We start from the raw sequence: 19,258 nt of genomic DNA, 5'->3' as shown, positions 1-19,258 counted from the left end.
TGAAGACAAAACACTTCTTGGCAATGAGGAAAGATACAGTAGCTCACGAGTGTGGATTGAGCCCAAGAGGTGCATCCGGACCCTAGTTAAATAGGCCAACCTTGAAGATGGAGAAATGCAAGTAATGGTGATGCAACTGTGTTGTGGGTAGTTGGGAAATAACTCATGCTTACATCACCACCGATAGACCAAACAGTCGTGGAGGGCCGGCAGGCATAACATGTATCCTAGTCGGCTCGGCTTTTCATAGGACTGAGAAAATACCACTGCCACATCTATTGTTAATCCATCGGTGGTAGTAGTCTCAACTGCCGGTTTCCTTCCTTAGGAAGCCTCGCTATTGGTCCAACCGGCGGTGGAAGTATAACACCGTCGCTTCTATCGCTACGGCAGTGAAAGTGGCGATAGTGAAAGATCAATCTGTAGTAGTGATCTACTGGACAACAAGTCCTGAGGTAAGGGGTTTATGAACATGGTGGATAGCCACAGGGTTCTTTCGCTTAGGACCTTCCTGGCCAAGAACTACTACATGTAGTTTGTTTGCCTATGGCAAGCAAGAGGGGGATGCAGTCGAGAGTATGATTTCTCCACCCTCCTTGACCACTCTCCATCTCTAATGTTTGGTTACTAATGTTGGTAGTCTCATGTGCAACAAGGTAGCTTTTGGGTATGCCTTGGTGTCTCATTTGGGGGTGGCTCACTATATTGTACATGTATTGTGGAGCTCCTACTGGATGCATCTATATTGTAGGCTATGTGAACACTTGAGCCATATGTTCCCAAAAGCCATATGATGTCAACCTAGCTTACTTATATTACTTGATGATATGCTCCATGTTGTGTAGATTTGTAGTGCTTTGTTCAACTATTGCTTTATATGGTCTTACAATCTATGCTGTTGATGTATTGTTTGGTCTCCATTGTTGGTTTTTATTGATTTTGGCCCATGATGACAGCTAACACACTAGGATGACGTGGCACTACTACTATTGTTTCTGAATTCGTTGGTTTGTTGCTAATGTAACACCTCGGGTGTTAGCTTTGCATAACTTGACTTGCATAGCATGAGCATGATCATAAAGCATTCATATACAAGCTTTGACATTTGAAACATTCGATTGAAACATGTGCAACATTCTTATTATTTCATGTTTCCATGTGTATGTGCATACGATCATGAGTGTAAACATGTAGATGATTGTGTGACCTTGCAAATAGCTTAAACATGTTTAGAATATCATTATGAACAACTTTGATATTCATGGTTAGGGGTAAGAAGGTCATTAAGTCATAGTTTGAGTTTGTATCATCATTTGAATGTGACATGTTTGACCAAAGTTGAACTAGGTGTTAGAGACCTTGCATGGAGGAGATCACTAAAGCAAAGTTGTATAGCTTCTAACATGCTTGAATGGGTCCCACAAAAATCAGCAAAATCATGATTTCAACACTTAAGAAAATTTTTCTAAGTCTTGATCACTGACAGCCTGACCAGCCGACCTTGAGCATGATTTTACTCCGTTTCTGTTGCGAATTAGAACTAGATTCTTGAATGAAAGTTGTAGCTAGTACATGGTTCTACAAATCTTATTCAGACAATTTCTACCTAGGAGCCACGGATTAGTAGTTAGATGAACGTCAAAACTTGTCGTCAGGCTCGGCGTTTTGTGACTGAACGAACTGAATGAAGCCGTTCAGTGGCCGACCATCGGTAGAGCCCGTGCGCCGCGTGTCCGCGGCGACGGCCGTGCGTCGCTGTTGCCCTGACCGCGTAGGCCACGACGCGCCTAAGCACGGCTTCAACTCCCCAGCGTGCGCCCGCTCCATTTCCACTCGCTCACGCCAGCTCTCTCCCTCTCCAGCGCCCTCCCTTGCTCTCGCCGCAGAACCAGGCAACGCCGCCGAGCATAGCACCGCCTCCGCCGTCGCCTCGTGTGCGCTACGTCGCACCACCACCGCCTCCATCTCGCCCGTAGCTACGCCACACCTCCCTCCACCCCTCGTCTTGATTGCAGCGGCTGTCACGCTTCGGTGAGGGTGTATCCACCATTTCCTTTCTCGCCGGAGTTCTCGGTTGCCATGGCCGCCTCCACGGCAAGCTGGCCATAGCTCGGCTCATCGGCCCTTTTCCTTTGATTTTGAGCGTTAGCGTTTGGTTAGGACGTGTATTAGCCGGTGCTAAGACGTTACCTTCGTTAGTGATCCCACCGGCGTGGAACGCGACGACCCGCGCCGCCGCATTCTAACCCCCGCACCACCGCGCCGTGGTCTAGCGTCGTCGGAGCTTTGCGTGATGCATTTGTTGCTGAAATAGAGTCACTAGGACACCGTGGTACTGTTGCGTGCCTCTCCTAGCCTTCCCATGGCCGAAGACGGCCGGCACAGAGTTGAGCAGCGCCGCCGTGCCGCCATCACCGGCGACGATCATGCTCCGCCGCACTAGCACTGTCACCACCTAGACCATTCAACGCGTCTTGAGTAGTAGATCACGATGGTGCCCGTGATTTCGCCGGAGAACTCACCGGCGACGAGCTCTGGCCGTGTCCGTAGAGTGGCGCCGCCGGCCCTGTTTTGTCTCGATGACATGTGGGTCCAACTGACGCATAGGTCCCACCGGTCAGCGACTCCATGTTTTAAATCCAGTTCATTTTGAATGCAGATTTCGTATGTTTTGTAATTTTTGTATCTTCAGTTTAATAGCTCCAAAAATTGTGAAATAAATTTGTGAGTGTTCCTTAGGAAGTGTAGTATTTAGGAAAAATATGTTCTTGACTTGTATAGTAGAAATTTTTGGAGATTTAAATAGGGATTTGAAATGTGCTTTTGAATGCATTCAAATTTGTTTATTTTATATCTAGAGTTCCTAGGCTCCAAAATTTATGAAATTTTTGTGGTAAGCTAGTCTTAGCCTATATGAGCTCTGGTAAAAATTTGAGGACCAGTGCATGTGTAGATTTATAGTTATAGATTTTTCTTTTATGAATAGTTAATCCTTGCATGAATTTTTATAAATTATTTATGAGTCCAAAAATTCATGAAATTTGTTGGAGGTAATCCTAGTACCATATGGATGCTAAGAAAAATAGGAAATCTGTTGCTTGACACTTTTCAATAGGATTTTCCATTTATGCTATTTCAAGCCTTGCTTTCTTGTCATTTTTGTATAGGATGTTCTACTTAGTAAAATGACATGAAATTTGTATAGTAGTCCTTTGATAGCATTAGTAAGGCACTGTAAAGTTTTGAGAATTTATGAAGTACATCTGATATATGTTTATTATTTAACCTAAATATCTAAATAAAATAATAAAGGCAATTAAATAAATAGTTTGGGCTTCACCATTAGATTATATTAAATGTATTTGGTATGCTTAAACTGTTGGTAGATTCTATGTTGTCAAATTTTGAATGATTACATGAAGTAGAAGTAGTGTTACTTTATATTGCATGATTGAATAGTTTCCGGACAGATTCTGGAGTTTGATGAGTTGCATATTGAAACTGATGTGTACTGTAAAAATGGTTAATAACAAAGTTGTAGAGAATTTGATAAGCTTTCCAGAAAGTCCAGGATCACAGTATTTGGATTAGTAGAACTCCAGTTATGAGTGAAACAAGTAGCTACTGTTTTGTGGCATCGTCGATGCATTGTAGAAGTAGTTAAGTAATAATCGAGAAGAGATATGCACCTACTCAATAAACATGATGCACTTGTTAATATTTATGCATTCGTAATACTTATGCCATACTCATGCATCTAGGATCGGAGGAAGAGATCACGTTACTGGAATTCGAAGAAACAGAGGAAGGGAACCAGCAGGAGGATCCGCAAGCCGCAGCTCCCGAAGGCATGGAGCAGAACCCTGAAGAGCTTCCGGAGTGCCCTGACCACCGCCCTACTTCCTTTCTGTGAGGCAAGCCCCGGAGCATTATAAGTCTCCCAGTAATTTACAAATGTTTACTTACGTACTTATGATTGATGCATTAGGTTATAAGAGTTGAATGGGACCACTTGATGCATGTAAATTCCTTGTCCAGATATTAACCCTTTAACCGGTATAGGTCCAGGATCGAATATATGCTTAGCCATGCTTAGACCGGTAGAAGTCGGGTGATGTCCTGTCACCTGCGAGATATAGGGGGATACCAGAGCACGGTTGGCTATATCTGCCATCGTGGAACAGAACCATGTGGTAAAAGTAAATCAAGACTGGACGGGAGGTCGATAGAGAAGCAACAAGACATGGAGGTCTTGGGTGTGGATCTATCCCCGTCTGTGTTGGTTAAGGACCGTACCGTTGTTGGAACTTCTGACAAGATTGAACGCATGCCTCTCACTTAGCTAGCCGGATAACTCGTTCCGACCGCGAAGCCGAGTAATTCAAATCAGGCCGGGACCTGTTCTGTTGTGCGCTCCTTCCGGGGAACGATCAGACTGAGCCCAAGGGCAGGCTTGGCCTGAGCATCCTGGCATCTGGTGTTCCAGATTGTGCGGCGCGGTACGGACCCGCGAAATGTTTACCTGAGTTGTATCAAAGGTGACCTAAGGCTATCGTGGCTAGTAGACCTGGGTTTGTGTTAGGAATAAATTCCCAGCTGGTTGAAATTGATTCGAATCGCCGTCTCTCCCGGATAGTGAGAAACTTGACTAGCTCCAACATCGTAGTAACTGTGTTATCAAACATGATGGTTCGGATGAATATAGAATTACAATACCTGCTATGGTTACTATTGTATGCTTCTAAATGATATACCACATGTTTGGCACATGATAGTTTGCGAATCTAGAAATGGATAGTTATAATTAACTTGATAAAGGAAATCATAATTTTACAATGGGTCAATTGCCTTTTACGCAAAATGTTGTCAAGTTACGTCCACTTATACAGCCTTGCATAATCCTTGGAGTCATTTTATTTCTGGTTCATGACGGGTAAGTCTAGCTGAGTACCTTCTCGTACTCAGGGTTTATTTTCCCATTGTTGCAGATGGCACTGTGTATCATGGTTATTGCAAGAGTTGCTTCTATCCCGCTGTGGATGAGGAGTAAGCCTTGGACAGGCTTCTTTATTAATTCCTATCTTTGCTTTTGTGGACCGTGATCTTACTTGGCACTGTATCAAACTATGTTGGAAACTTTATCTTCGAACTTATTTGCTTCCGCTTTATTTATCAAACTCGGTTTGTAATAACTTTTATTCGTACTCTGATGATGAAATGTATCTGTGAACTTTATGTAATATGTGGCATGTATGTTGAATCCTGTACGATCTTGGTTGTTGTAAATCGTTTATCGAGACCCGCCGTGGTACTCGACGGACTACCGGGTTTATATGGGTTCAAGTATGACAGTGCGACCGCTTGCGGGCTGCCGTTGTACTTGTACTCTTATAAATTGGTCGGTTCTGCGACAGCTAATATTGTGCTTTCACTGGGTAACTACTAACTATATTGTGCTTTGACTCTATGTAATATTGCATTTTGACTATCTTCAATATTATGATTTCATTGTCATGGTCATTGTTGGACAACTAGATGCATTTAGCTCAGTGCACTAGTACTGCCTTCTTCCATGCAAACAAACATGACCCCTATTTGTCTATTGAGTTATTTGTTTTTTTCCATGTTTCAGCTTTTTTTTGTAACCTTGAGGTATTTATTACAGTGAAGTAGAGCCACCAGTGATTCCTTTTTTATCTAAACAATTTGCTGAATCTAAGGCCACAGATTCCGTCAGCCTTTTTTGTAACCTTGAGGTATTTATTACAGTGAAGTAGAGCCACTAGTGATTCCTTTTTTATCTAAACAATTTGCTGAATCTATGGCCACAGATTGTGCATATGATATATCTACCTTGATATTCTTACATGATGGATGCAGTACATCGGTTTGCCTTTTGAGATCATTAGTTCAAACTAAATGAAATCGGTGACCTCCAATGCAAACTCATTCATTGACTCTGCTGCACTCTAGACTAAGGCTTCTAAAGTTTTTCTATTGTTTACACACTACTTGAATGCACTATGGTGCTAGTGATGTGACAACAATAATCCTAATTAAATGGTTTCTATGTAACAAGCACTTGAGGCATTCTGGTCTTTGTTGCAGATCAATGTGTGCTTGTTTTGTTCAAGGCGCGCCGAACTAGAGTTTACACCAACGGGCACAGATGCCAGGCCAAAGTGAATGGTTATCCTAGTGCTAGTCACTGCAAATACAAAAACTTCAATGAAGCAGTTCGATATTTCAACTCAAGTATCAATTCAAAATGTTACCTGCCTTCTGTTCATTCTTGCACTCAAACCACCTATTGGTACTACAAGCTTTGTTCTTTGCAATTTGTTGGTATTGTTCTTGTTTGCCTCTTTATCTGTGTCTTATGCAAAATGATGAGCATGTGTGGTTCATGCAACTATAATGTTTAGACATCGTGTATTAGTATGTCTAGAACTTGGTTAAAGTTAAATCATTACTGTTGATGTTAAGGTCAATAAGAGGGTTCTAATGTTTGTTGGTAAGTTAAATCAATATTGTCTTTCATGTATGGTAATCAGGCCTGATTCTGTGAATTTAGAGACCTAGAGCGGAGCTAGAAAGATAGGCCCTTTAAGACTATCTCCAACGATGCATACCTAAATCAGCGACCCATTTCAGAAATTGGGTTCTATACAGTAAATAGGTCGCACGCCCAAAACCGTCCCTCTCCAACAACCCACATCGCCTCCTCCATCTCTCTATCCGTCTCTCTCTCCCAACCCCCGCGCCTTCGCCCGCACCGCCCGCGCCGTGGCTCCCGTGCACGCCCCCTCCCCTCCCGCCTATCCTTTCTCTCTCTCCCTCTCCCTCGGCATGGTAGCGCGGCGGGCGGGCTGGAGCGCCGCCTACTCCTCACGCTGCGCGCAAGCCGTACGCCGGCGGCGGAGGCGGAGGCAGGGAGGACAACGCGAGCTGGGTGGAGCCGGACCCTGACGACCTTCTCTTCCCCGGCCACGATGCTGCTCATCACCGGGGGGGGGGGGGGGAGCGGTCCCAGATCCGTGCGTGCTCCGGCCCCGGCCGCCACCGTGCGGGCGAGCTCCGGCCGCAGCCTCACCACGTCCGCGCCGGCGGCGTTCTTCTCCGCGGAAGGCGAGCGGCCCTTGCCGGCAGCGCTGCTCCACCGCAGGCGGACCTCGCCGGCGGGATCCTCCCTCTCCTGCCCGATGCCGCCTATCCCTGCTCCCTCCGATGGCGGCCGGGCGGATCCGGACTCCACGACGGCAGCCGCGCCTCCACCGACCTCCATCGGCCCCGCCTCTGTGCCGGGCCCCGGCGTCGGTCGCTCCTCCCTCTCTCTCTGCAGTGTTTTGCATCGTCGAGAACGACGACGCTTTTTTTGCCTTCCGAGTCCGTTGCTACGCAAAATGGCTGCCGTGTTTGCGTTCTCCGTTGGACCGTGATTTTGGGACCCAAAACACTGTGCGCTCGGCATTTTGCGTTTGGGTCACCGTTTACCTACGCTGTTAGAGACAGTCTAATATACCTCTAATAACATAATGATGTTTCTAATAATAACTCTAATAATATAATGATGTTGCTAATAAATGTAATACATAAAAAATATATTTTTTTCTTCTTTGTGATTGCATCGAGGCCTCTATCCTTCTCTTCTTTTTTTTTCTTTTTTCACTTCCAAATACGTGCTTTTTAGGCAACATGAGTTCAGTATAAATTTAGAAATTGGTAAGTGATTTAAGAAAATTATGCAATACTCAACTCAATTTCAGAATTTCAGAAAATTCAATGTCATACCAAACATGCATGCTGCACATAATCATAAGGGCCTAAATGGCTAAATCCCAAATCTAAAGAATAAAGATTGGAGACAAAAACAAAGTAAATATTGATTAAACATATATACTTGTCATACCACATACACAAAGCACAATCAAGGAGCTTAGGGGCAATTTCTTACCTACGTTACTCCGTACATACACAGACCAGGAACGGAGAGTGGGCCGTGGGCGCCGGTGGTCGGTGGCCGCTCGCCGGTTCTGGTTGCTGCTGCGAGCACGCGACGCACCGGTGCACCGCGCACAGCCGATCGGCGATGGCAGCACGAGCGCAGTGTCGTAGAGTCGCAGGTCGCAGCGGGGAAGAAGGCAGTCGCGGCCGCGCGGCGGAAGGGCAACATGGAGTCACGGACGCGGAAGCCAATTAGCCGAATCGACGCGATGGAAGACAAATCGGCAGCACGCACGTGCCTTTCCTGCTTCATGGGCTCCTAGCTCTGGGGCCATACTATGGGCCTCTTTAGAATAGCTCAAAGTGCTCCAAACCTATTGAAATCAGCTCTGGATCTCATTTTGTTAGGCTGTGTTTAGTCGTAGGAAGTTGGATTTTTGGGCTACTGTAGCACGTTCGTTTTTATTTGGCAAATAGTGTTCAAACATGGACTAATTAGGCTCAAAACGTTCGTCTCGCAATTTCCCACCAAACTGTGTAATTAGTTTTTCTTTTCGTCTACATTTAATGCTCCATGCACGGGCCGCAAACATTCGATGTGACAGGTACTGTAGCAACTTTTTGAAAATTAAGGTAGAACTAAACAAGGGCTTAGCCGAACACCTACCCACCAACAGATCTGAAGCCACCAGAAATCTAGATTTGGGGGCCAGATTCATTGATTCCAGGTGCTCTGAAAAATATGGGATCTGTACCTCCTCGTGAAGTTATGCCATTCGTTAGTGGAAAATAACAGTTCGCTCGTCTTTCTTTTTTCTCTCCGATGCCGCGCTCGCCCCTGTCCCCGCGCGCTCGCCAAGCCGACCATGGCCGACCGCCGCATTGTCCCCGACGCGAGCAGTGCTGACCGCAGAGACCCTGGCCCCGCCCCGCCTCGCGCTCGAGCGCCGCTAGGCCGCCATCCGCGCCACCGAACATGAGCTCGCCCCCGCCCGTCCTCGCGCCAGCGAGCGAGCGCCGCCGCCACGGGGCTTGGCTGCCCCCGCGCTCGCCCCTGGCTCGGCTGGCCGCTCCGCCTCGGGCCGGCCCCGCCGGCCGCGCTGACCACGGGGACCCCGGCCCCACCCTGCCTCACGGTCGAGCGCCGCCAGGCCAGCGGACAGGCCAGGTGATGTAGCCTGGGGATGCCCTGGCCCAACTCATCCGCACAGGCCAGGCATGTCTTGGCAAACAAATAGATCCTGAGTTCATTTGTGTTTCTCTAGAGCCTGGCCAGCCAGGTGCAAGCATATGCATGGAGGAGGCTAAAAAGACTTCTGCTCTGCGAGTTGTTGTTGCATGCAGGTCGCCAAACAACTTCTACATGTTTCCAGGCTCTATCCTGACAAAGAAGTGAAGAACCAATTGTACTCCTGTTGCATCCATCTAGCCTTACCACTATACCAGTGTGGGCCTGGCTCCCTGGCATGAACCTGACTGGGATGGGCAACAAACCAATCACGCGTTATGGGAGACAAGAAAAGATGATGTTGCAGTGTGTGATGAATAATTGAGACATGTATCGAGAGGTTTGAAGTTTTTGGTGGTGCATGTGCATAGCAAAACACGATGAAATGCTTCGAGTAGTTTTGAGATTGCATTCAAGTTTTTTTTTTCCTTAGACTGCAAAAAAATGTTGTTACGCTTGCAAAAAATCAATCACCTATTTACCTTATAATAGGGAATAGGGACATATTTACAGAAGGCAAAATGCTATAGACATGAATCAAACGTAACAACGGAAACTAGAGATATTGACAATTCTTGACCTTCGCCAATCGCGCTTGCACGCAATCAAAAGACTGAGATTTACTGGTAAACGACCAATTGCTCATCTGCTGGGCACCAATCAAGCTTTCCTGTTATTACCATGCACTTGTTGCTTCTCAACTGCGCGCCTCTTTCAAGTTCAAGACGTGAGCTGATATATTGCAGATTGAAGTAAGGTACGAGTATATATGTCCATAGTCTCCTAATGCTGCATCTTCAACCTATAGCTGATCATCGTTCTCTGGTATTCACCACTGCTTCCTTCCTTCTAATACCACAAATTAAGGTTGCTACTCTCTCTAGCTTGTTCACAAGATCACGATGGTGAGCAGCGGCATGGACACGACGAGTAACAAGCATGCGTGTCGTCCATGCTGGCCCCTAACCCTGGCAAGGCGACGATCCTGGCCTTCGGCCACACCGTCCCGCAGCAGCTTGTGATGCAGGACTACGTCGTCGACGGCTTCATGAAGAACACCAACTGTGACGACCCGGAGCTCAAGGAGAAGCTCACCAGACTCCGTAACAATTCCCTTATTAATAATGCACTTCATTCCTTTTTCTTCTGTAGATTTCAACTAGTAATAACAAGTTTTTGTTAGATTGATCTCCACCAATTGGGCCCTTGGATCCGCGCCCTGATCGGAGACGCCCAACCGCTCTATGGTTGGTAGGCCCCCATCGCACAGTGCCATAAAAAGGGAGGTGGGGGCCGGGGCATAAGGCACGAGAATAACCTGAGCCGCCAGATGCCCCACCTACAGTCCCTAAACCCTAAGCCGATCTAGTGAGGGTGCGTTGCCAGCGATGGGAAGACCGCCACCGACCACCGCCGCCTCTACACCACCGCCACTGCGTCCGCGACTTCACCGCCAGACCTTACCGCGCCACCGACAAGCACCCCATGGCAAGCTCGTCTTCTACGAAGGCGGCCAATGGTTTGCACCTCCGCAACCCCTCTCTATCTATCTTTCTCTCTGTTTCTCGCACTAGCATGTTCTAGGGTTTGTTATTCAATCAGATGTCAGTATGTATGCTAGATCTATGGCTAGATGATCCTGTCAAGTCTATCAATGGTATCAATCGCCTAACTAGGCGTAGATCTAGTTCATCGGGGTAGAAAACTGAGTAGAAGAGTAGAAGGAGAGGATTCGATTTGAAGAAACGGAATGGACCCCAACCCGAAACCCTAACCCTAACCCTAGAGTAAGGACGAATGAGGGGAGGACCTACCCGGACTCTCCGCCGCGTGTCACCACCGCTGTCGCGCGGGTAGAATCCCGCCATCGCTCGGGAAGGAGCTCTGCCGCCGCCTCGCTGGAGTGCGGGGAGAAGCAGAGCCACGCTCGCCGCTGTGCGCGTGAGCCCGGCCGAGGGCACCATCACAAGACCGCTCGACGGCGGCACACTCACCCACTGGGGAGCGCGAGCTCCGGCGAGGGGCCTGCGGCGGCGCCGGTAAAATCTAGGGTTTTGGGGTCGTGCTCCACCGCAGCGCGTGTGGGGGGCGTAAAGTGCACCACCGCGGTGCCACTCGACGGCGTTGCACGTGGATCAAGCCGCACGCGTGCACCGACGAAGGGCGCCATGGCGGTGCCACCACGCTTCTCTCGGGCCGTCGTGGTTCGGAGTGAGAGTGGGAGAGAGAGCCGACACCGCGGCGTAGAGAGAGAAGAGACAGTGAAGAATGACTTAGGGTTAGGACATCCGCGCCGAGCCGCGCCATTTTTGTATCCGTCAAGAATGACGGACAACCATCTGATCGCGATGAACGGCTAAGAGCCATCAGGCCGGATACAGCCTAGGCGGGCGAGTGAAATCCTAGCCCAGGCCCAGGTTGCGGCCTGGGCGCGGGGGAGCGCGGGTGCGAGCCGCCGCCGCAGGACGAATTTGTTGCTGGACCGCGACAGTGTGCAGCATGCAAGCAGTTTTGGCCCAAGTTGCACAATTACTTTTTTGTTTTTGTTTTTTAATTTTTAGAAGCAAATTTTGATGATTTTTTACTAATTTAAATCTCTGTCAAAATTTGAACCAACGGGATAATTTTTTCAGAGAGTAGATAAATGCTTCTGAAAAGTAGATAAATAATTTTTTCATATTTCCGCTGCAATGTTAAAGTTTATTATCTTCTAATTAAATTCAAACCAATGGGAGAATTTAATTTGAAGAGTAGTTGAATTTTATTCAGTAAATTATAATATTGTTATTTTTTTGACCAACGTTGATAATAGCAATATTATATTGATTATTCATAAGTTTTTTCATGCATTAATTCTATTTCTGCCCAACGGTGATATAAAATTAGTGTACAAGAAAGTTGTATATTTTAATTTTGACCAACATTAAATTAAGGCGTGCAATTATTATGATATCTTCTCACTATCTCTGACGGTGTTTTTCAGGACTCAACCCAATGGCTTTTATCTCGCACATACCGCCTCTTAAAGGGGGCAATTATAGGGTATGGCGAGAGAAGTATAAACTAGCACTTGCGCTGTCTAAAAATGACCTAGCGCTTACCTCCTCGTGTCCTACTTGAGCCATGGACCCGGTGAGGGAAGAAAATGAGTCTGATGCTGATTTCACTGCTCGGCAGCGAGATCATGCAGAAGGTGCGAATGAAATATGATCTCAAACGCAAGAAATGGGACATTTCAAACCGCAATGTGCTGATAGTGGCTAAATCCATAATTTCAGATGCTATAACGGGGGGTCCTATACCAATTATGATACTGCACAAGTAGTATTCTTAAGAAAGTGGAGGAGTCAGTTCACTGGCTCTTCAAAGGCTTATGCCAGTCCTCTGATCAAGAACTATTCAATAAGAAATACACTGGTGGCGGTATCAGAGAGCACATACTGAAGATGAGCAACACAGCTTTGAAGCTAAAGCCAATAGATTTAGGGCTCAAGGATGGAGTTTCCTGATTCATTTGGTTTTGCTTCCTTACCTAAGGAATATGAAACTTTTGTCGTTAATTACAACATGCAGCCCGACAAATGGGATATAGAAAAGCTCATTACAATGTGTGTTCAAGAAGAGAAGAGGTTGAAAAGCTCATAGGGTGACTGCTAACCTTGTGAAGGACAACAAGAAGAAGAACTTCAATAAGAATGCCAAACCTCAAGGAAAAGCCCCTTAGAATGACCACCATCAGAATAATAATAATGCTCAAATTGAGAAAGATCAGTGTAAATGGTGCAAGAAGCATGGACGTTACTAGAGGGACTGTCCAGACTTACTGAAGAGCCTTCTGAAGAGAGGTGAGGATTTTATTATATTCATAGATGAATCCTTGTATTTAAGTTATGCAAAATCTATTTTATGGATTGATTGAGGTGCAACTATTCATGTTGCCAATTCATTATAGGGATTTCATACGAGGAGGACCCTACAAAGAGGAGAAAGAAGAATTAAAGTTCTAAATGGAGTTGAAGCTAAAGTTAAAGCCGTTGGAGGTCTTTCTCTAGAATTAGATTATGATTTTAGACTTCAGCTTTCAGATATTCTTTATTTACCCTCTTTACGTAGAAACTTGATAAGTGTTTCAAGATTAGATGATGATGGATATGATTGCTGTTTTGGTAATGGCAAATGTCGGATTGTGATTAATAATAAGTGTGTTGGTCTTGCCTTCCGATAAGACAAGCTTTATTTATTATCACTTTATGTGAATGTGAATAATGTGAGCACTGAGCATGCGAATGTCTCCTTGCCTATGAATGCAAGTAATAAGCGGAAGAGAGTTCATGATACATCATCGAAATTATGGTATGTTGTTTAGGCCATATTTCGAGGGAGAGAATAGAGCGATTGATTAAGAAATCAATTCTTCTGTCTTTAGAATTTTTAGATTTAGAATAGTGCATAGATTACATAAAAGGAAAGTACGTTAAGAAAATAAAGAAAGATGCCAAACAAAGCACAGGAATTTTAGAAATAGTTCACACAAACATCTGTGGTCCTTTTCCTATGAAAAGTGTAGATGGTTATGATTCATTTATAACATTCATAAATGATTATTCTTGTTTTGGCTATATTTATCCAATTAAGGAAAGATCGGAAGCATTGGATAAATTTAAGATATTTAAGGCTGAAGTAGAAAATTAGCACAACTTAAAGATTAAGGTAGTAAGATCCGACCGTGGGGGAGAGTACTACGGCCGACATACCCCATATGGCCAAGTTCTTGGACCTTTTGCAAGGTTCTTACAGGAAAATGGCATAGTTGCGCAGTATTCTACACCGGGCGAGCCTCAGCAGAATGGAGTAGCTGAAAGATGCAACCATACCTTAATGGATATGGTGAGAAGCATGATAAGTTACTCTACCCTACCGATAAGTTTATGAATGGAGACGTTAAAAACCGCCATTCATATTATTAATCGAGTGCCAAGCAAGTCGGTGCCCAAAACACCATATGAGTTGTGGACTAGAAAGGAACCCTCACTTAACCATTTATGTGTGTGGGGTTGTCCAGCTGAGGCAAAAGTCTTTAACCCAAACATAGGGAAAGCTAGACTCCAAGAACAGTAGTTGCCATTTCATTGGCTATCGAGAAAAGTCAAAAGGTTATCGCTTCTATTGTCCTGACAGACAAACGAAGTTTGTAGAAACAAGACATGCTGTCTTCTTGGAGGATTGTATGATAAGGGGGAGCATGGGTAGCACGAAGAAATTAGTTTTGAAGAGAAGCAGGTATACGTGGCCCACTCCTATGGTTCAGGAGCCATTCTTCATGCTACCTGTTGTTGTTGTACCAATAGTGCAAGACACTATAGTAACAACACCTGTCGTTAGTTCTCCTATGGCAACAATGAATGAACATGAGGAACCTATCCTTTAGGATCCCTAGAACCCATTGTCATACATGAGGGAGAGCAACAATAGCCTCATATAGAACAAGCGTCATCTAACGAGGCCCCTAGGTCTCAAAGAGTCAGGAGATTAGCCATTCCTGATGATTACAAAGTTTATGAATGTGATGAATTTCAAATGGAGGGTGATCCCACCTTATTTGAAGAAGCCATGAGAAGCGCTCACTCATCCAAGTGGCTTGAAGCCATGGAAGATGAAATGAAATCAATAAAAACCAACGGTGTTTGGGACTTAGAAACAATTCCTAAAGGAGCCAAGACAGTAGGCTGTAAATGAGTCTACAAAACTAAACATGACTCCAAAGGGAATATAGAAAGGTTTAAAGCGTGACTTGTGGCGAAAGGTTTCACGCAAAGAGAAGGCATAGATTACAATGAGACATTTTCTCTAGTCTCATGTAAGGATTCTTTTAGAATCATAATGGCGCTTGTAGCACATTACGATTTAGAATTACATCAGATGGATGTAAAGACGGTGTTCCTAAATGGGGATCTAGAGGAAAATGTTTACATGGCACAACCGAAAGGTTTTGTTGTGGAAGGAAAAGAACGTATGGGATGTCGCCTGAAGAAATCCATTTACAGATTAAAACAAGCTTCAAGACAGTGGTATTTGAAGTTTGATAGTACAATAAGAAAGTTTGGTTTTCAAGAAAACGTAGAGGACAATTGCGTTTATGCAAAGTTCAAGAATGGGAAATACATTTTCCTAGTCTTGTATGTGGATGACATCTTGCTCGCTAGCAGTGATGTTAATCTACTACTAGAAACAAATAACTTCTTGTCCTCGAAGTTTGATATGAAGGATCTCGATGAAGCTACGTTCATCCTAGGAATAGAGATTCACCGAGATAGAGAAAATGGGGTTTTAGGATTATCACGAAAGGCATACTTAGAAAAAGTTCTAAAGAAATACAGTATGCAAAATTGTAAGTCTTCACCTGCTCCCATAGTCAAGGGCGATAGATATGGGAAATTTCAATGTCCCAGGAACCAATATGAGATCGATCAAATGAAAGCGGTTCCATATAGTTTAGCTGTCGGAAGTTTACAGTATGCTCAAGTGTGTACTCGCCCTAACTTAGCATTTGTTACCGGGTTACTTGGCAGATATCAGAGTAATCTAGGAATAGAACACTAGGAATTAGTAAAGAAAGTTTTACATTACCTGCAAGGTATGAAGGGTCTCATGCTAACATACAGAAGATCTAATTCCCTGCACATAGAGGGGTATATAGATTCTGATTATGCGGGAGATGACAGAAAATCCACGTAAGGATACATATTTACTCTCGTAGGAGGAGCTATATCATGGAAAAGCTCAAAGCAAACCATCACTACATCGTCCACAATGTATGCCGAGTTTGTAGCATGTTATGAGGCCACAGGGTAGGTGAATTGGCTGAAGAAATTTATGCCCGGGTTGAAAGTGGTAGATGACATACATAAACCACTCAAGTTATACTACGATAATAATCCAGCAGTATGTTATGCTCACAATAATAAGTCAAGTGATGCTGCCAAACACTTTGACATAAAGTATTATGTTGTGAAAGACAAAGTCTAGGATCATATAATTAGTCTTGAGCATATAAGAAAAGAAAAGATGCTTGCAGATCCGCTTACAAAAGACTAACCACCCAGCATGTTCAGAGAACACTTAGCCGGCATGGGTTTAAGGGAAAGCCTATGATTCCTGGACAATGAGGGCCTAGTTGAGAATCTATTTCGAAACAGAGAGGTGCATTGTAGCTGTTTAATCTAATGGCAACTGACCATGACGATGAGGCACGCTCTACGCACTGATGTGTGATGGAATGGGAACAAGATAAAGTAAGTAAGTTAAGTTTAAGTCACAAGGTGAGATCAAGGGGGAGAATGTTAGATTGATCTCCACCAATTGGCCCAATGGCCAATTGGGCCCTTGGATCCACGCCCTGATCGGGGGCGCCCAACCGCTCCATGGTTTGTGGGCCCCCGTTGCACAGCACCATAAAAAGGGAGGTGGGGGCCGGGGCACAAGGCACGAGAATTACCTGAGCCGCTTGACGCCCCACCTACAATCCCTAAACCCTAAGCTGATCTAGTGAGGGGGCGTTGCTAGCAACGGGAAAATCGCCATCGACCACCGCTGCCACTACGTCCGTGACTTCACCATTGGACCTCACCATGCCATAGACAAGCACCCCATGGTAAGCTCGTCTTCTACCAAGGCGGCCGATGGTTTGCACCTCTGCAACCCCTCTCTCTCTCTTTCTCTCTGTTTCTCGCACTAGCATGTTCTAGGGTTTGCTATTCAACCAGATGCCAGTTTGTATGCTAGATCTATGGCTAGATGATCCTATCAAGTCTATTAGTTTTATGAACTTGCATTATTGGTAGTGAACTAATCGATCCAGGCAAGACGACGATGGTGAAGACTCGGTATGTGGTGATGTTGGAGGAGATCCTCAAGAACTACCCGGAGCTAGCGCAGGAGGGTCTGTCGATGATGAAGCAGCGTCTGGACATCTCTAACGCAGCAGTGACATAGATGGCGCTGGAGGCATCCCTTTCCTATGTCTGCTCATGGGGCGGCATGCTCTCATCCATCACCCACCTCGTGTATGTCTCCTCCAGTGAGGAACGGTTCTCGGTCAGTGACCTGCACCTTGCGCGCATGCTAGGGCTGAGCCCAGACGTTCACCGCATCATGCTCGCCTTCATGGGCTACTTGGGAGGCGTGGTGGGGCTCCGCGTCACCAAGGGCCTCGTCGAGAGCTGTGGCCTAGGCACGCGTGTGCTCCTGGCCATCTCCGAGACCACCATCGTGGGGTTCCACCAGCCCGACCCTGATCGCCCATATGACCTCATGGGCATCGCACTCTTTAGCAATGGCACTGGTGCCACCATCATCGGCACCGACCTAGCACCCGGTGAGCGCCGTCTCATCGATCTCCACTCGGTGCTCAAGTGGTTCCTCTCGGACATGAAGAGGACCATCGAGGGCTAGCTCACAGAGGAAGGCATCAAGTTCCAGTTGGGCCAAGAGCTGCCCCACATCATCGAGGCGCACATGGAGGACTTCTGCCAGAAGCTAATCAAGGAGCGGGAGGAGGTCAGCGATGAGATAGCGGCTCCGAGTTGAGCTATGAGGACATGTTCTAGGTGGTGCACCCTGATGGGCCGGCCATCCTGACCAAGATGGAGGGGCGCCGGTGTGCTCTCCGAGACTTTGGGAATGCCAGCAGCAACACCATCGTGTATGTGCTGGAGAACATGGTGGAGGAGACCTAGCTAGGAAGCTGCTGGCTGTGCCAGCCAAGGCGGCAGCCGATGATAGGGAGGACTATGAGTGGGGTCTCATCCTTGTGTTTGGGCCTAGGATAATGTTCGAGGGTATCCTCGCCAGGAGCTTGCAGGCAACCATGTGCGCCTTAGCTCAGCTCTGATCAGATTCACCTCATGCTTGTTTGCTTGTGCTGAGTATGCCTGACGCGCCTCTATTATCAACTTCTTTCATTTGATTACTGCTTTGAGGGAGAATGCAATTAACCACCAATGTTGCTCATGATCATCAATGAAATAAGGACCATCGTTTTAGCAATTGAATTGAATCAACCTCCAGTTTCTAGATGGATAGGAAACGTGATGTGATAAATATCTTCTAAAACTTCTTCCTCGAATAGGGGATGCACATTAAAAAAAAGTTCGTGGCTACTCCAAACTCGGGTGAGAAATCTAGAAGCTCACACCCAAATTTTCTAACTGTTAGATCGTTTGTCAATGGGGCTTACTAGCGCCCGGACGTCTGGATAGAAGCGCGTGTTTGGATGGCCACAACACACCCACCGCTCAGCCCAGCGTGTGCTCGCCCGTGCGGTGCACTCGCCCTTGCACACTCATGGATGTGTGGCTAAATAGCTAATGGAGTGCACCTACCTCCTGCAGCCAAAATGGATCGATAGAAAATGGCAATGCTCCAGCGCCCCTACCTCTATGATGGGTCCCACATAGGGTGGTTGTTTCCCACGTGCTCCCCTCTGGTTGCCCCCACTTATGGACGCGCATCGGAGCATTCGTGCCCACCCTATTGCTCGCCCTACTGTTGCTTGCCCATGCCCCTCTACTACTCGTCTGCGTCTTCCTGTCCTGCTGCGCCCCCTTCACACGCCTGCCCCATGGGGACCGCCTGCACCTCATGAAACACTAGCAATATGGAGGACTTGCTGCAACATATGTCTAAAATAGATGAAACATTTGAACATATGCTTGCAACATGTGTGTAGCCACTGCAACATATGCAACATTCAGATAAAACACTTGCAACATATGTCTAAAAACAACTAAAACATTTGAAACACACTTTCAACATGCTTCTAAAACCTTGAAAAAACACCTAAAATACTTGAAAACCTTTGCAAACATACGCAACATCCGGATAAAACACATGCAATATATGTGTGAAACATGTACAACATCTAGATAACACACTTGCAACATACGTCTATAAACACAGATGAAACATTGGTAATAGACCTTCGCAACATATGTGTACAACCACTACAACATATTCAACATCCCGATATACTTTTGATACATCGATATAAAATACTTGCAACATAACTCTGAAACACCTAAAACATAC

The 19,258-nt window shown here is 45.8% G+C and overlaps 1 pseudogene; it reads left to right on the top strand.

The window, feature by feature from the left end:
• Positions 1-10,074: 10,074 nt before the first annotated feature.
• On the top strand, positions 10,075-18,062 carry LOC136545711 (type III polyketide synthase B-like; annotated as a pseudogene).
• The last annotated feature ends 1,196 nt before the right edge of the window (positions 18,063-19,258 follow it).

Source organism: Miscanthus floridulus, chromosome 3 (genome assembly GCF_019320115.1).
Source record: "Miscanthus floridulus cultivar M001 chromosome 3, ASM1932011v1, whole genome shotgun sequence".
NCBI lineage: Eukaryota > Viridiplantae > Streptophyta > Magnoliopsida > Poales > Poaceae > Miscanthus > Miscanthus floridulus.
Note: the sequence above shows the minus strand (reverse complement) of the source record. Positions and strands in the feature narration are given on the sequence as shown.